Source organism: Apium graveolens, chromosome 8, assembly GCF_009905375.1.
Source record: "Apium graveolens cultivar Ventura chromosome 8, ASM990537v1, whole genome shotgun sequence".
Taxonomy (NCBI): Eukaryota; Viridiplantae; Streptophyta; class Magnoliopsida; order Apiales; family Apiaceae; genus Apium; species Apium graveolens.
In genome coordinates this window covers 258,351,183-258,366,740 of record NC_133654.1, presented here as the reverse complement: position 1 = coordinate 258,366,740, position 15,558 = coordinate 258,351,183, and positions in this window count along the sequence as shown.

Below are 15,558 nucleotides of genomic sequence, written 5' to 3'. Positions count from 1 at the left end.
AAAGGCCTTATACGGATTACGACAGGCTCCTAGAGCATGGAATGCGAAGCTAGATAGTATATGAAGGAGTTAGGGTTTACCAGGTGTCTACACGAACAGGCAGTATACACAAAAATCACTGGAAAGGACATTGTAGTTGTGGGAGTCTATGTCGATGATTTACTTGTAACTGGCTCGAATATAATGCAGGCGGGGGAATTTAAATTGCAGATGAATAAGCGTTTTGAACTGAGCAACTTGGGTCTCTTGTCATATTAGTTGGGTATAGAGGTAAATCAAGGAGGTTTATTTACAACACTTAAACAAGCCGCTTTTGTAAAGAAACTACTGGAAAAAGCTGGAATGATGAATTATAATTCATCCAAATTTCCTATGGAACATAATCTACAGCTCGATAAGGATGAAGGAGGTCAAACATTTGATGCCACTGAGTACAGACGTATTTTCGGGAGCCTTCGATACTTAACTCATACACGTCCGGACATTTCTTTTGCCGTGGGGGTTGTACGTCGGTTTATGGAGAAACCCACGACGAAGCACCAACAGGCAGTAAAACAAATTTTGAGATATGTGAGAGGTACTGTGGACTATGGGTTAGTGTACATGAAGGAAAAGAAAGAGGAGACGTTATCTGGGTTTACAGATAGTGATCTTGCAGGGGATGTTTGTGACAGACGAAGCACTGGTGGGATGTGCTTTTACCTGAATAAAAATTTAATCTCCTGGGCATCACAGAAGCAAAGAGTAGTGGCACTATCATCGTGCGAGGCAGAATATATGGCAGCAACTATAGCAACATGCCAGAGTATATGGCTTCAAGTTTTACTCGAAGAAATTAGTGGAAAGTGAGTTGGACCTGTGGTACTTCATGTGGATAATAAGTCAGCCATTGAGTTAATGAAAAACCCTATCAACCATGGTCGAAGCAAGCATATCGATGTTCTTTTCCACTTCATTTGTGAGTGCATCGAACGGGGAAAGTTAGTAGTCGAGTACGTGACTACACAAGAGCAGCGGGAAGACATTTTAACTAAAGCATTAGGAAGAGTAAAGTTTGAAGAAATGAAAAAGGTTATTGGGGTCGTGGACTTGTTTGCAGTTTAAGTAACAGTGTGAGCTGGAAGCATGTTTAGATTAGGGGGAATGTGTTGGATTTAATCTAAACATTTTTACCTATTTATTTTTTTTTATTATTAGTTTCTCAAGTATAGCTTTTGTCATGTATATCCAGGGACCTAGTCTTCTGGTACATCATGAGTTTAGGAGCTAAATAAACAGCAGCAGAGGTTATGTAGGAGTCTGGTAGTGTAGTGGTTCCTGATTTGTAGTAACTACTCTTTTCTTTTATTTTTAAATCCCTTGTATGCTACCAGTTTAATATAAGAACTTCCATTTTTTTTCTTCCATTTAGAGCTTATACTAAGTAAGTGAGTATCAGGTGATTTCTTTTACACCGTACCCCTTAAATCTTCGTGTATATATTTAGCCATGGAGAGGTTTATGGGAAGACACTACAAGAAACAGGGTCCGTAGGCTACCATCACAAATGTGACTGTCACTTGTCCATTGATTTTGATCCTCATTTCTAATTAAGTATAACCAACCGATATGGATGATCAGAATTATGATCATAACCAACCAAGTAAAAACCCAATGTTGGTCATTTTTTTTCCCTATAGACATAAACCAATGGAAGCATGGGTTGGAAGTACTATCATAATCCACAGATTTCAGTTGGATATGATTTTTGTAGGTCCCATATTATGTCAAAACAGTCATGTGGCAGTACACATCAGATTAAAAGGAAACTAAAATTAGTTAAAAACCCTTAGTTGGAAATGCATGGTAGGTGCGTGTGTCGCCACACTATTGATAGAGAAAGTGAGATGTTGTAGAAAACCAGCAGTTGTTTATGCACGTTGCACACTAGCTGCTTTATATTTACTTGTAATCATTCATTTTATCATTAGTATGATACATTATTTAATATATACACCATGAGTTTTTGTCACAGGAAGCTGTGTCACTGATATACTTATATATATAGACACATAAACAGCTGCTGGTTTTCTACATTTGGTATCCGAGCTTAGGGTTCTTAATGGTGACCTGTTGGTGTTAAATATGGAAAAGAAATAGCCATACCCGATATGATGCTTTGTCTTTTGCTTGAGGTAGGCGTTGCACAAGGATGGTTGCAAAGCTGCATGTGTAGTATGGGATGCATGTGTAGTATGTGGCTGCCGAGAAAGATGAGACGGTGCCGGAGAAGCCTGCAGAAAGCAGAAAATGTGATACATTGGCAGGATGTCATGCAGAACGAGATGGAACACTTCTTGGAGGTGAACGTGCCAGAAGGGCAAATAAGTTGAAGGGCCGACGAGCAAAAGAGTGTTAGATGGGAAAACATTAGCCATACGGGCTCAGTTTATTAGCCATACGACTTAGTTTATTAGCCATACGGGCTCAACAATTTATTAGCTATACGGGCTCAGTTTATTTGCCATACGGGCTCAGTTTGAAAGCCATATGGGCTGGGAGGATTGCATGAGACTTTTTTATGTGTCTATATATATAAGTATATCTGCAGGAAGAGTGTTAGAAGGAAAACATTAGCCATACGGGCTCAGTTTATTAGCCATACGACTCGGTTTATTAGCCATACGGGCTCAGTTTGAAAGCCATACGGGCTATGAGGATTGCATGAGACTTGTTTATGTGTCTATATATATAAGTATATCAGTGACACAGCTTCCTATGACAAAAACTCATGGTGTATATATTGAATAATGTATTCCACTAATGATAAAATGAATGATTACAAGTAAAATTAAAGCAAACAACTAAACTTATAAAATAGCAACTACTCATGGTTTTTATGCGGTACTTCTGTTTATTACTGAGACTACTACTTATTCTCTACTAAATGCATGGCCTAGTCATACATGTACAAGCTGATCTAAAACAAATAAAATAAAACTTTAACACAATAAAACAAGTTTAGATTAATTTTCCAACAGATGTCAGGTTGGAGCCCAAAAATAACAAAAGAAGTATGTTTTAATACAGATTCATTTTGTTTGGCTTCTAACATAAATAAGTTATAGTACCTATGTTTATTATCTTCTTGGTTGAGTAATTTCAAAACATACATTCTAGAAAGGAAATTTTGAAAAAAAATCCTTGGTGGTCGTGGGATATAGTGTATTTTACACCAATTTTTACCATTTATATTCAAGAAAAAAACATTCAAAGCAAAATTGACTGTATGGCCTAAAGGACTATATTTTTCTAATATTTAATCATTTTTCCATCGGTTGGAAATAAGATTTATTTTGAATTTTCGAACGTTCTTCTCTAAAACCAACCAATTAAAATGATTAGATGAGAACCAACCCATATTTCAAAAGCAACTACCCAAAATCAACAGTTACGCTCTAGTTGGTTATTTATATTTTCAAAAGCCACCGATCTAAGTGACCAAAGTGGTCTATAAATAAGAGAGTGGATATTATTTTTTTCAATTTTTTGTTTAATTATATAAAACATAAAAAATATTATAAAATACAATAAATCCTCTCAAATATATTAAAGTACTGTAAAAAAATATAAAAAGAAATTTTATTTTATAATAAGTTAATATTTCACTAAATTGTGATAAAACCTTCTAAAAAATATTATGAAAATAATAAAATATTATTATGAAAAAAATATTTTTGTTACGAAAGGTCACATATTAAATGGAAAGATGATTATAAAAAAGTAAACAGAAATTTAAAAATATCGATTATATTTTGTGTTAGAGTATGAGTTTAGGAGACTATAACGATGTGCATTCAAACGATTTTAGTTTAGTCGCAAAAAAAGTTTTATCTTTCGCCAAATGTTTAGCGGAGAATTTAAATTTTCTTAAAAATTTGAATAATCCATCATTACAAAACCAACCACTTAATGACGAAAAGCAACCGAATTCTGTTAGTTTTAGTTTAGCCTGAAAATTTTGAATTTTCATGAATTTTTTTGGCTGAAAAATTAAATTAGCCGTTATTACAAAATAAATCGCATAATGATTGTAACTGACCAGATATAGTTATTTTAGTTTATCCTGTAAAATTTGAATTTTCATGAAAATTTGAATAAACCGCTAGCTATATAATCAACTGATTTTTTGAATCATTCAGTTGGATTTAATCCAAATTGGCATTTTAATATATTTTCTTTCTAATTTCTTTTATTTGTATATCTTCTAATGGATCTATCATATCATTATAATAACCAATTTTTGGTGTAATCAAATTCATCATGAGTGGGTGTTTGATTATATCCCTCTAGTTTTTTCATGTAAAGATATTTAACTTTATATTTTTACATATGTGAATTTGTATTCAAATATCTTAATATTACATGTATGTTTATATATACTAGTCAATGATCGGTTAATTTGGGCAACTCAAAAAATCACTTTGTTCAAACAAAATGTTGAAAACAATAATGGTGAAGAAGAAGATGGCTCACTTGTGAAGAAGGTGATGATTTTATCGATAAAAGAATTATACTATTTCGTGTTTAATTTAGTTCTATTGTAATTCATTTTATTTTTTTGTAATAATGTATTTTAATTTTAACTAATTGTACGTCACTTATTATTTTATGATGATAATGAAAAATAATTCTATGATTTTGTTATTTGCAATTAAAAGAATTTGATTTTGATATATTTTTTTGTAAATAACCAAATTATTGAACCGATTTTACCATACTTTTCTTTAAAGTGACCAAATTTAAGTTTTAGCCACCATTTTCACAATAAGTGCCCAAAATCTAAGTCATTCACTAACGTTTGCTTCAACATCGGTCAATTTTACACAATAGATTTGATTATTCATTTTCGGCCTACTGTTATATACACGACCAAATATAATATATAGCTTTTTTGTGTCTATAAACCACCGCAAATTGGTCATAAATAATTCTACATTTCTCACCAACCTTTTCCAACCAAAATATAGGTCATTTAGTGGGAAATAGTTGTGAAGTAGATTTCTACTGCGGTATTTGGGGTCACATGTTAAGATATCCAAATATTTTAAACAATTAAAAAGTTTGGTCGATCAAGTCGGTTTACGTTTTATTTCCAACCAATGGGTCAAAACCAACCCCGTTTTAAATGACCGATTATATCGGTCATTTGAGTGTCAGTTTTGCACTCATTTCCAATGTACAAGGGCAAATTGCGACCAATTTTTTCGGTTATTTATGACACTTTTTTCTTGGAGTGAGAATTTATTTGAAGTTCTTGGTCTAAAATAAATAAGCTAAATATTGAACATAATGTATTATTGGAGGAAGAAACAAAGTCCAAGTTTCCATGATATTATTTGTGAAAATAAAATAAACAAAATATCATGAATGACATATTTAGTGTGAAAATAAAGCATACATAGTATTTATGGTACCCTGTCAAAAAAAATAGTATTTATGGTATTCTATGTACTGCTAAAATTATGATGGACATGTGTCCAAGTGATGAATGTAGTTTATCATAATTATGTATCCACGCCATGAAACTTTCTTATTAGTCCTAAGGTGAAAACACGTAAATAATATGGTAATTAAGAAATTAAGAAATGAATATAAAACATAAATGAATACTATTTTCTTACATTTGCCCTTGAACTTGCTGCAGATTTTATTCTTGGCCTTGAGACTGTCCTTCTTGGACGTTGAATGTTTGGTATTTTCCTTGGTGTTGTTTTTGATATTGTTCTACAGGAAGAGTGTTGGGCATATCTCTTTTTCTTGTTTGGATCATTCTTTGATACAAGCCCGGCCTTGAACTTGTGACTATCTTTCTTGCAGGATGAATGATGTCACTGGGCTCGATTATTGTTCAGTATGTGATTGAAGGTGGTACCCAAGTATAAATCCACATACCATAAGTTAATTTTGTTGTCCGCTAATTTGATGAATAATACATAGCAGATGTTAGACCTGTTGTATAAAATTATCAAGAGAAATTAATTGGTTATGAAATTCTAATTAACCCTGTATTAAATTAAATTAGGCTAAATCATGTTTTCGTTCATATTCACGATCTAGAACTAGATATATTTATAAGTTAACATTCATTTAACTAAATTACTGACAATACCTACATATAATCATTATTTCCAAAAGTTAAAAAAACCCTTATTTTTGGCTAAATATGTATTCACTACAAGAAAAATTCAATGAGACAACACCGATTAGACAACACTCGACCGAAAAAGTGTTGCCCGAATTTGTCACACAATGGTTTTTTTGCAACCAAAAAATTGGCGTTGTCTGACGTTGATTACTACAAGCGATAAAAAAATGTTGTCTAGTAAAACAAATCAGACAAGTGTTTTCAAAATTAAGATGTTGTGTGAATGAGAAGGCTTTAGTATTACTACAACGCTTTAAAATCCATTGTCTAGTTGATGGAGACAGACAACCCTTTCTAAAGTGATGTTGTGCAAATGAGTAAAATCGTACAACGATTTTTAAAATACATTGTCTGAAAATGATTGAGATAACGTCTTGTTTAACGGTTGTGGAAATGAGACAAGTGTTTTTTCTACTAGTTATTTAAGCTCCAATCACACAATGTACAAATTAGGTGTTGTCTAAATGATACCTCATAGACAAGTGTTTTACATATATTGTATGTCACCAATATGAGACAATAGTCTAATTCTTAAAACCGTTGTCTTTCTTACTAAATTTACAAACGTGTTGCACAACAAAATATTCAAATAAATCGTTGTCTAGTTTATTACAATAAAAATAGTAATAATTTCAAAAAAAAAATAATTTCCAGACAATTCATTTTAAATTTTTTAAAAACAACAAACTGTAATTAAATCCACTTTCATCTAGATTAAATATTTAAGTTTTATATTTCAAAATAGTTTAATTATCTACATTATAATTAATAAAAAAAATAATCACAAGTGCTTCAAGTTTACATTGTTAATTGTTCAATCCAAATAAGTGTTTTTCGACAAAGCACGTTGTATTAATCTACCTTATACAAGTATTTTTAAAATAAAACACTTGTAACAGTTAGACAACCGTTATCGATATTTATAATCTGTTGTAAAATATGTAATACTACAACAGTCTTAAAGAAAAAACTGTTGTAGAATTCCAACAATATTTCCTGAAAAACACTTATGTAAAGTAACTTACCACAACATGATTTTAGAAAAAACCGTTGTCTATATTTTTACTAGTTTTAAAATTTTTTCGGAAAATTTATATGCCACCGTTAATTAATTTATATGAGTAACCAATAGCTTACACTAAATTAATTTGTGTGTATTAAGATTTGAAATAATCTTTTTCATAGAATTTTGAATTCATTTACCTATTAGTACTAGACGTTACACGTATATTAATAGCATCAACAGATAATCACATTGATGAGGATATAACGTGTATATTATAAATGTTCACTTGGATTGTTAAGTTGGTATAATAAGTGCCGTTGATTAAAAGTAGATTTAATATCAACCGTAAGATTTAAAAAAGTTGATCATCTAAGACAACGGTTTTTTTAAAAAAAACTGTTGTCACAATTTATTTCAGACAAGACATTTTCATAAAAAACCGTTGGGTGTTGCCTCGTACTAGATTTTTTTCATACCTGATGAAAAAGATAAATTTTTTAAAAGATTTTTTAGAGGATCCAACCGTACGGATGTTAAGAAATACTCTTTTTAGTCACATGAAAAAAGTATTAAAAAATTTCAAATTCATCTCGAATGTCAGGATTAGAAAAATCTGGTAAAAGTACCCCTCCCGACAACGAGACTCGTTCCCGATTTAAAGGATTAATTTTTTTAAATGATTTTTCGACGATCCAACCGTACGGATGTTAATATATATCGATTTTAGTCATAAGAAAAAATTATAAAATATTTGAAATTCATTTTGCATGCAAGGATTAGAAAAATCTGGTAAAAGTACCCCTCCCGACAACGAGACTCGTTCCAGATTTACAGGATTAATTTTTTAAAATGATTTTTCGATGATTCAACCGTACGGATGTTAAGATATATCGATTTTAGTCATAAGAAAAAATTATTAAAAATTTTGAAATTCATTTTGCATGCCAGGATTAGAAAAATCTGGTAAAAATACCCCTCCCGACAACGAGACTCGTTCCTGATTTACAGGATTAATTTTTTAAAATGATTTTTTGAGGATCCAACCGTACAGATGTTAAGATATATCGATTTCAGTCATAAAAAAAAATTATTAAAAAATTTGAATTTCATTTTGCATCTCAGGATTAGAAAAATCTGATAAAAGTACCCCTCCCGACAACGAGACTCGTTCCCGATTTACAGGATTAATTTTTTAAAATGATTTTTCGAGGATCTAACCGTACGGATATTAAGATATATCAATTTTAGTCATAAGAAAAAATTATTAAAAAATTTGAAATTCATTTTGCATGTCAGGATTAGAAAAATCTGGTAAAAGTACCCCTCCCGACAACGAGACTCGTTCCCGATTTACAGGATTAATTTTTTAAAATGATTTTTCAACGATCCAACCGTACGGATGTTAAGATTTATAGATTTTAGTCATAATAAAAAATTATTAAAAAATTTGAAATTCATTTTGCATGTCAGGATTAGAAAAATCTGGTAAAAGTACCCCTCCCGACAACGAGACTCGTTCCCGATTTACAGGATTAATTTTTTAAAATGATTTTTCGAGGATCCAATCGTACGGATATTAAGATATATCGATTTTAGTCATAAGAAAAAATTATTAAAAAATTTGAAATTCATTTTGCATGTCAGGATTAGAAAAATCTGGTAAAAGTACCCCTCCCGACAACGAGACTCGTTCCCGATTTACAGGATTAATTTTTTAAAATGATTTTTGACGATCCAACCGTACGGATGTTAAGATATATCGATTTTAGTCATAATAAAAAATTATTAAAAAATTTGAAATTCATTTTGCATGTCAGGATTAGAAAAATCTGGTAAAAGTACCCCTCCCGACAACGAGACTCGTTCCCGATTTATAAGATTAATTTTTTAAAATGATTTTTCGAGGATCCAACCGTACGGATATTAAGATATATCGATTTTACTCTTAAGAAAAAATTATTAAAAAATTCGAAATTCATTTTGCATGTGAGGATTAGAAAAATCTGGTAAAAGTACCCCTCCCGCCAACGAGACTCGTTCCCGATTTACAGGATTAATTTTTTAAAATGATTTTTCGACGATCCAACAGTACGGATGTTAAGATATATCAATTTTAGTAATAAGAAAAAATTATTAAAAAATTTCAAATTCATTTTGCATGCCAGGATTTGAAAAATCTGGTAAAACTACCTCTCCCGACAACGAGACTTGTTCCCGATTTACAGGATTAATTTTTTAAAATGATTTTTCGATGATTCAACCGTACGGATGTTAAGATATATCGATTTTAGTCATAAGAAAAAATTATTAAAAATTTTGAAATTCATTTTGCATGCCAGGATTAGAAAAATCTGGTAAAAATACCCCTCCCGACAACGAGACTTGTTCCTGATTTACAGGATTAATTTTTTAAAATGATTTTTCGACGATCCAACAGTACGGATGTTAAGATATATCAATTTTAGTAATAAGAAAAAATTATTAAAAAATTTCAAATTCATTTTGCATGCCAGGATTTGAAAAATCTGGTAAAACTACCTCTCCCGACAACGAGACTTGTTCCCGATTTACAGGATTAATTTTTTAAAATGATTTTTCGAGGATCCAATCGTACGGATATTAAGATATATCGATTTTAGTCATAAGAAAAAATTATTAAAAAAATTGAAATTCATTTTGCATGTCAGGATTAGAAAAATCTGGTAAAAGTACCCCTCCCGACAACGAGACTCGTTCCCGATTTACAGGATTAATTTTTTAAAATGATTTTTGACGATCCAACCGTACGGATGTTAAGATATATCGATTTTAGTCATAATAAAAAATTATTAAAAAATTTGAAATTCATTTTGCATGTCAGGATTAGAAAAATCTGGTAAAAGTACCCCTCCCGACAACGAGACTCGTTCCCGATTTATAAGATTAATTTTTTAAAATGATTTTTCGAGGATCCAACCGTACGGATATTAAGATATATCGATTTTAGTCTTAAGAAAAAATTATTAAAAAATTCGAAATTCATTTTGCATGTGAGGATTAGAAAAATCTGGTAAAAGTACCCCTCCCGCCAACGAGACTCGTTCCCGATTTACAGGATTAATTTTTTAAAATGATTTTTTGACGATCCAACAGTACGGATGTTAAGATATATCAATTTTAGTAATAAGAAAAAATTATTAAAAAATTTCAAATTCATTTTGCATGCCAGGATTTGAAAAATCTGGTAAAACTATCTCTCCCGACAACGAGATTTGTTCCCGATTTACAGGATTAATTTTTTAAAATGATTTTTCGATGATTCAACCGTACGGATGTTAAGATATATCGATTTTAGTCATAAGAAAAAATTATTAAAAATTTTGAAATTCATTTTGCATGCCAGGATTAGAAAAATTTGGTAAAAATACCCCTCCCGACAACGAGACTCGTTCCTGATTTACAGGATTAATTTTTTAAAATGATTTTTCGACGATCCAACAGTACGGATGTTAAGATATATCAATTTTAGTAATAAGAAAAAATTATTAAAAAATTTCAAATTCATTTTGCATGCCAGGATTTGAAAAATCTGGTAAAACTACCTCTCCCGACAACGAGACTTGTTCCCGATTTACAGGATTAATTTTTTAAAATGATTTTTCGAGGATCCAATCGTACGGATATTAAGATATATCGATTTTAGTCATAAGAAAAAATTATTAAAAAATTTGAAATTCATTTTGCATGTCTGGATTAGAAAAATCTGGTAAAAGTACCCCTCCCGACAACGAGACTCGTTCCCGATTTACAGGATTAATTTTTTAAAATGATTTTTGACGATCCAACCGTACGGATGTTAAGATATATCGATTTTAGTCATAATAAAAAATTATTAAAAAATTTGAAATTCATTTTGCATGTCAGGATTAGAAAAATCTGGTAAAAGTACCCCTCCCGACAACGAGACTCGTTCCCGATTTATAAGATTAATTTTTTAAAATGATTTTTCGAGGATCCAACCGTACGGATATTAAGATATATCGATTTTAGTCTTAAGAAAAAATTATTAAAAAATTCGAAATTCATTTTGCATGTGAGGATTAGAAAAATCTGGTAAAAGTACCCCTCCCGCCAACGAGACTCGTTCCCGATTTACAGGATTAATTTTTTAAAATGATTTTTCGACGATCCAACAGTACGGATGTTAAGATATATCAATTTTAGTAATAAGAAAAAATTAATAAAAAATTTCAAATTCATTTTGCATGCCAGGATTTGAAAAATCTGGTAAAACTACCTCTCCCGACAACGAGACTTGTTCCCGATTTACAGGATTAATTTTTTAAAATGATTTTTCGATGATTCAACCGTACGGATGTTAAGATATATCAATTTTAGTCATAAGAAAAAATTATTAAAAATTTTGAAATTCATTTTGCATGCCAGGATTAGAAAAATCTGGTAAAAATACCCCTCCCGACAACGAGACTCGTTCCTGATTTACAGGATTAATTTTTTAAAATGATTTTTTGACGATCCAACAGTACGGATGTTAAGATATATCAATTTTAGTAATAAGAAAAAATTATTAAAAAACTTGAAATTCATTTTGCATGTCAGGATTAGAAAAATCTGGTAAAACTACCTCTCCCGACAACGAGACTTGTTCCCGATTTACAGGATTAATTTTTTAAAATGATTTTTCGAGGATCCAATCGTACGGATATTAAGATATATCGATTTTAGTCATAAGAAAAAATTATTAAAAAATTTGAAATTCATTTTGCATGTCAGGATTAGAAAAATCTGGTAAAAGTACCCCTCCCGACAACGAGACTCGTTCCCGATTTACAGGATTAATTTTTTAAAATGATTTTTGACGATCCAACCGTACGGATGTTAAGATATATCGATTTTAGTCATAATAAAAAATTATTAAAAAATTTGAAATTCATTTTGCATGTCAGGATTAGAAAAATCAGGTAAAAGTACCCCTCCCGACAACGAGACTCGTTCCCGATTTATAAGATTAATTTTTTAAAATGATTTTTCGAGGATCCAACCGTACGGATATTAAGATATATCGATTTTAGTCTTAAGAAAAAATTATTAAAAAATTCGAAATTCATTTTGCATGTGAGGATTAGAAAAATCTGGTAAAAGTACCCCTCCCGCCAACGAGACTCGTTCCCGATTTACAGGATTAATTTTTTAAAATGATTTTTCGACGATCCAACAGTACGGATGTTAAGATATATCAATTTTAGTAATAAGAAAAAATTATTAAAAAATTTCAAATTCATTTTGCATGCCAGGATTTGAAAAATCTGGTAAAACTATCTCTCCCGACAACGAGATTTGTTCCCGATTTACAGGATTAATTTTTTAAAATGATTTTTCGATGATTCAACCGTACGGATGTTAAGATATATCGATTTTAGTCATAAGAAAAAATTATTAAAAATTTTGAAATTCATTTTGCATGCCAGGATTAGAAAAATTTGGTAAAAATACCCCTCCCGACAACGAGACTCGTTCCTGATTTACAGGATTAATTTTTTAAAATGATTTTTCGACGATCCAACAGTACGGATGTTAAGATATATCAATTTTAGTAATAAGAAAAAATTATTAAAAAATTTCAAATTCATTTTGCATGCCAGGATTAGAAAAATCTGGTAAAAGTACCCCTCCCGACAACGAGACTCGTTCCCGATTTACAGGATTAATTTTTTAAAATGATTTTTGACGATCCAACCGTACGGATGTTAAGATATATCGATTTTAGTCATAATAAAAAATTATTAAAAAATTTGAAATTCATTTTGCATGTCAGGATTAGAAAAATCTGGTAAAAGTACCCCTCCCAACAACGAGACTCGTTCCCGATTTACAGGATTAATTTTTTAAAATGATTTTTCGAGGATCCAATCGTACGGATATTAAGATATATCGATTTTAGTCTTAAGAAAAAATTATTAAAAAATTCGAAATTCATTTTGCATGTGAGGATTAGAAAAATCTGGTAAAAGTACCCCTCCCGCCAACGAGACTCGTTCCTGATTTACAGGATTAATTTTTTAAAATGATTTTTCGACGATCCAACCGTACGGATGTTAAGATATATCAATTTTAGTAATAAGAAAAAATTATTAAAAAATTTCAAATTCATTTTGCATGCCAGGATTAGAAAAATCTGGTAAAACTACCCCTCCCGACAACGAGACTCGTTCCCGATTTACAGGATTAATTTTTTTAAAATGATTTTTCGATGATCCACCCGTACGGATGTTAAGATATATCGATTTTAGTCATAATAAAAAATTATTAAAAAATTTGAAATTCATTTTGCATGTCAGGATTAGAAAAATCTGGTAAAAGTACCCCTCCCGACAACGAGACTCGTTCCCGATTTATAAGATTAATTTTTTAAAATGATTTTTCGAGGATCCAATCGTACGGATATTAAGATATATCGATTTTAGTCTTAAGAAAAAATTATTAAAAAATTCGAAATTCATTTTGCATGTGAGGATTAGAAAAATCTGGTAAAAGTACCCCTCCCGACAACGAGACTCGTTCCCGATTTACAGGATTAATTTTTTTAAATGATTTTTCGAGGATCCAACCATACGGATATTAAGATATATCGATTTTAGTCATAAGAAAAAATTATTAAAAAACTTGAAATTCATTTTGCATGTCAGGATTAGAAAAATCTGGTAAAAGTACCCCTCCCGACAACGAGACTCGTTCCCGATTTACAGGATTAATTTTTTAAAATGATTTTTGACGATCCAACCGTACGGATGTTAAGATATATCGATTTTAGTCATAATAAAAAATTATTAAAAAATTTGAAATTCATTTTGCATGTCAGGATTAGAAAAATCTGGTAAAAGTACCCCTCCCAACAACGAGACTCGTTCCCGATTTACAGGATTAATTTTTTAAAATGATTTTTCGAGGATCCAACCGTACGGATATTAAGATATATCGATTTTAGTCTTAAGAAAAAATTATTAAAAAATTCGAAATTCATTTTGCATGTGAGGATTAGAAAAATCTGGAAAAAGTACCCCTCCCGCCAACGAGACTCGTTCCCTATTTACATGATTAATTTTTTAAAATGATTTTTCGATGATCCAACCGTACGGATGTTAAGATATATCAATTTTAGTAATAAGAAAAAATTATTAAAAAATTTCAAATTCATTTTGCATGCCAGGATTAGAAAAATCCGGTAAAACTACCCCTCCCGACAACGAGACTCGTTCCCGATTTACAGGATTAATTTTTTAAAATGATTTTTCGATGATTCAACCGTACGGATGTTAAGATATATCGATTTTAGTCATAAGAAAAAATTATTAAAAATTTTGAAATTCATTTTGCATGCCAGGATTAGAAAAATCTGGTAAAAATACCCCTCCCGACAACGAGACTCGTTCCTGATTTACAGGATTAATTTTTTAAAATGATTTTTCGACGATCCAACCGTACGGATGTTAAGATATATCAATTTTAGTAATAAGAAAAAATTATTAAAAAAATTCAAATTCATTTTGCATGCCAGGATTAGAAAAATCTGGTAAAACTACCCCTCCCGACAACGAGACTCGTTCCCGATTTACAGGATTAATTTTTTTAAAATGATTTTTCGACGATCCACCCGTACAGATGTTAAGATATATCGATTTTAGTCATAAGAAAAAATTATTAAAAAATTTGAAATTCATTTTGCAAGTCGGGATTAGAAAAATCTGGTAAAAGTACCCCTCCCGACAAGGACACTTGTTCCCGATTTACAGGATTAATTTTTTAAAATGATTTTTCGACGATCCACCCGTACAGTTGTTAAGATATATCTATTTTAGTCATAAGAAAAAATTATTAAAAAATTTGAAATTCATTTTGCAAGTCGGGATTAGAAAAATCTGGTAAAAGTACCCCTCCCAACAAGGACACTTGTTCCCGATTTACAGGATTAATTTTTTAAAATGATTTTTCGACGATCCAACCGTACGGATGTTAAGATATATAGATTTTAGTCATAAGAAAAAATTATTAAAAAATTTGAAATTCATTTTGCATGCGAGGATTAGAAAAATCTGGTAAAAGTACCCCTCCCAACAACGAGACTCGTTCCCGATTTACAAGATTAATTTTTTAAAATGATTTTTCGATGATCCAACCATACGGATGTTAAGATATATCGATTTTAGTCATAAAAAAAATTATTAAAAAATTTGAATTTCATTTTGCATCTCAGGATTAGAAAAATCTGGTAAAAGTACCCCTCTCGACAACGAGACTCGTTCCCGATTTACAGGATTAATTTTTTAAAATGATTTTTTGACGATCCAACCGTACGGATGTTAAGATA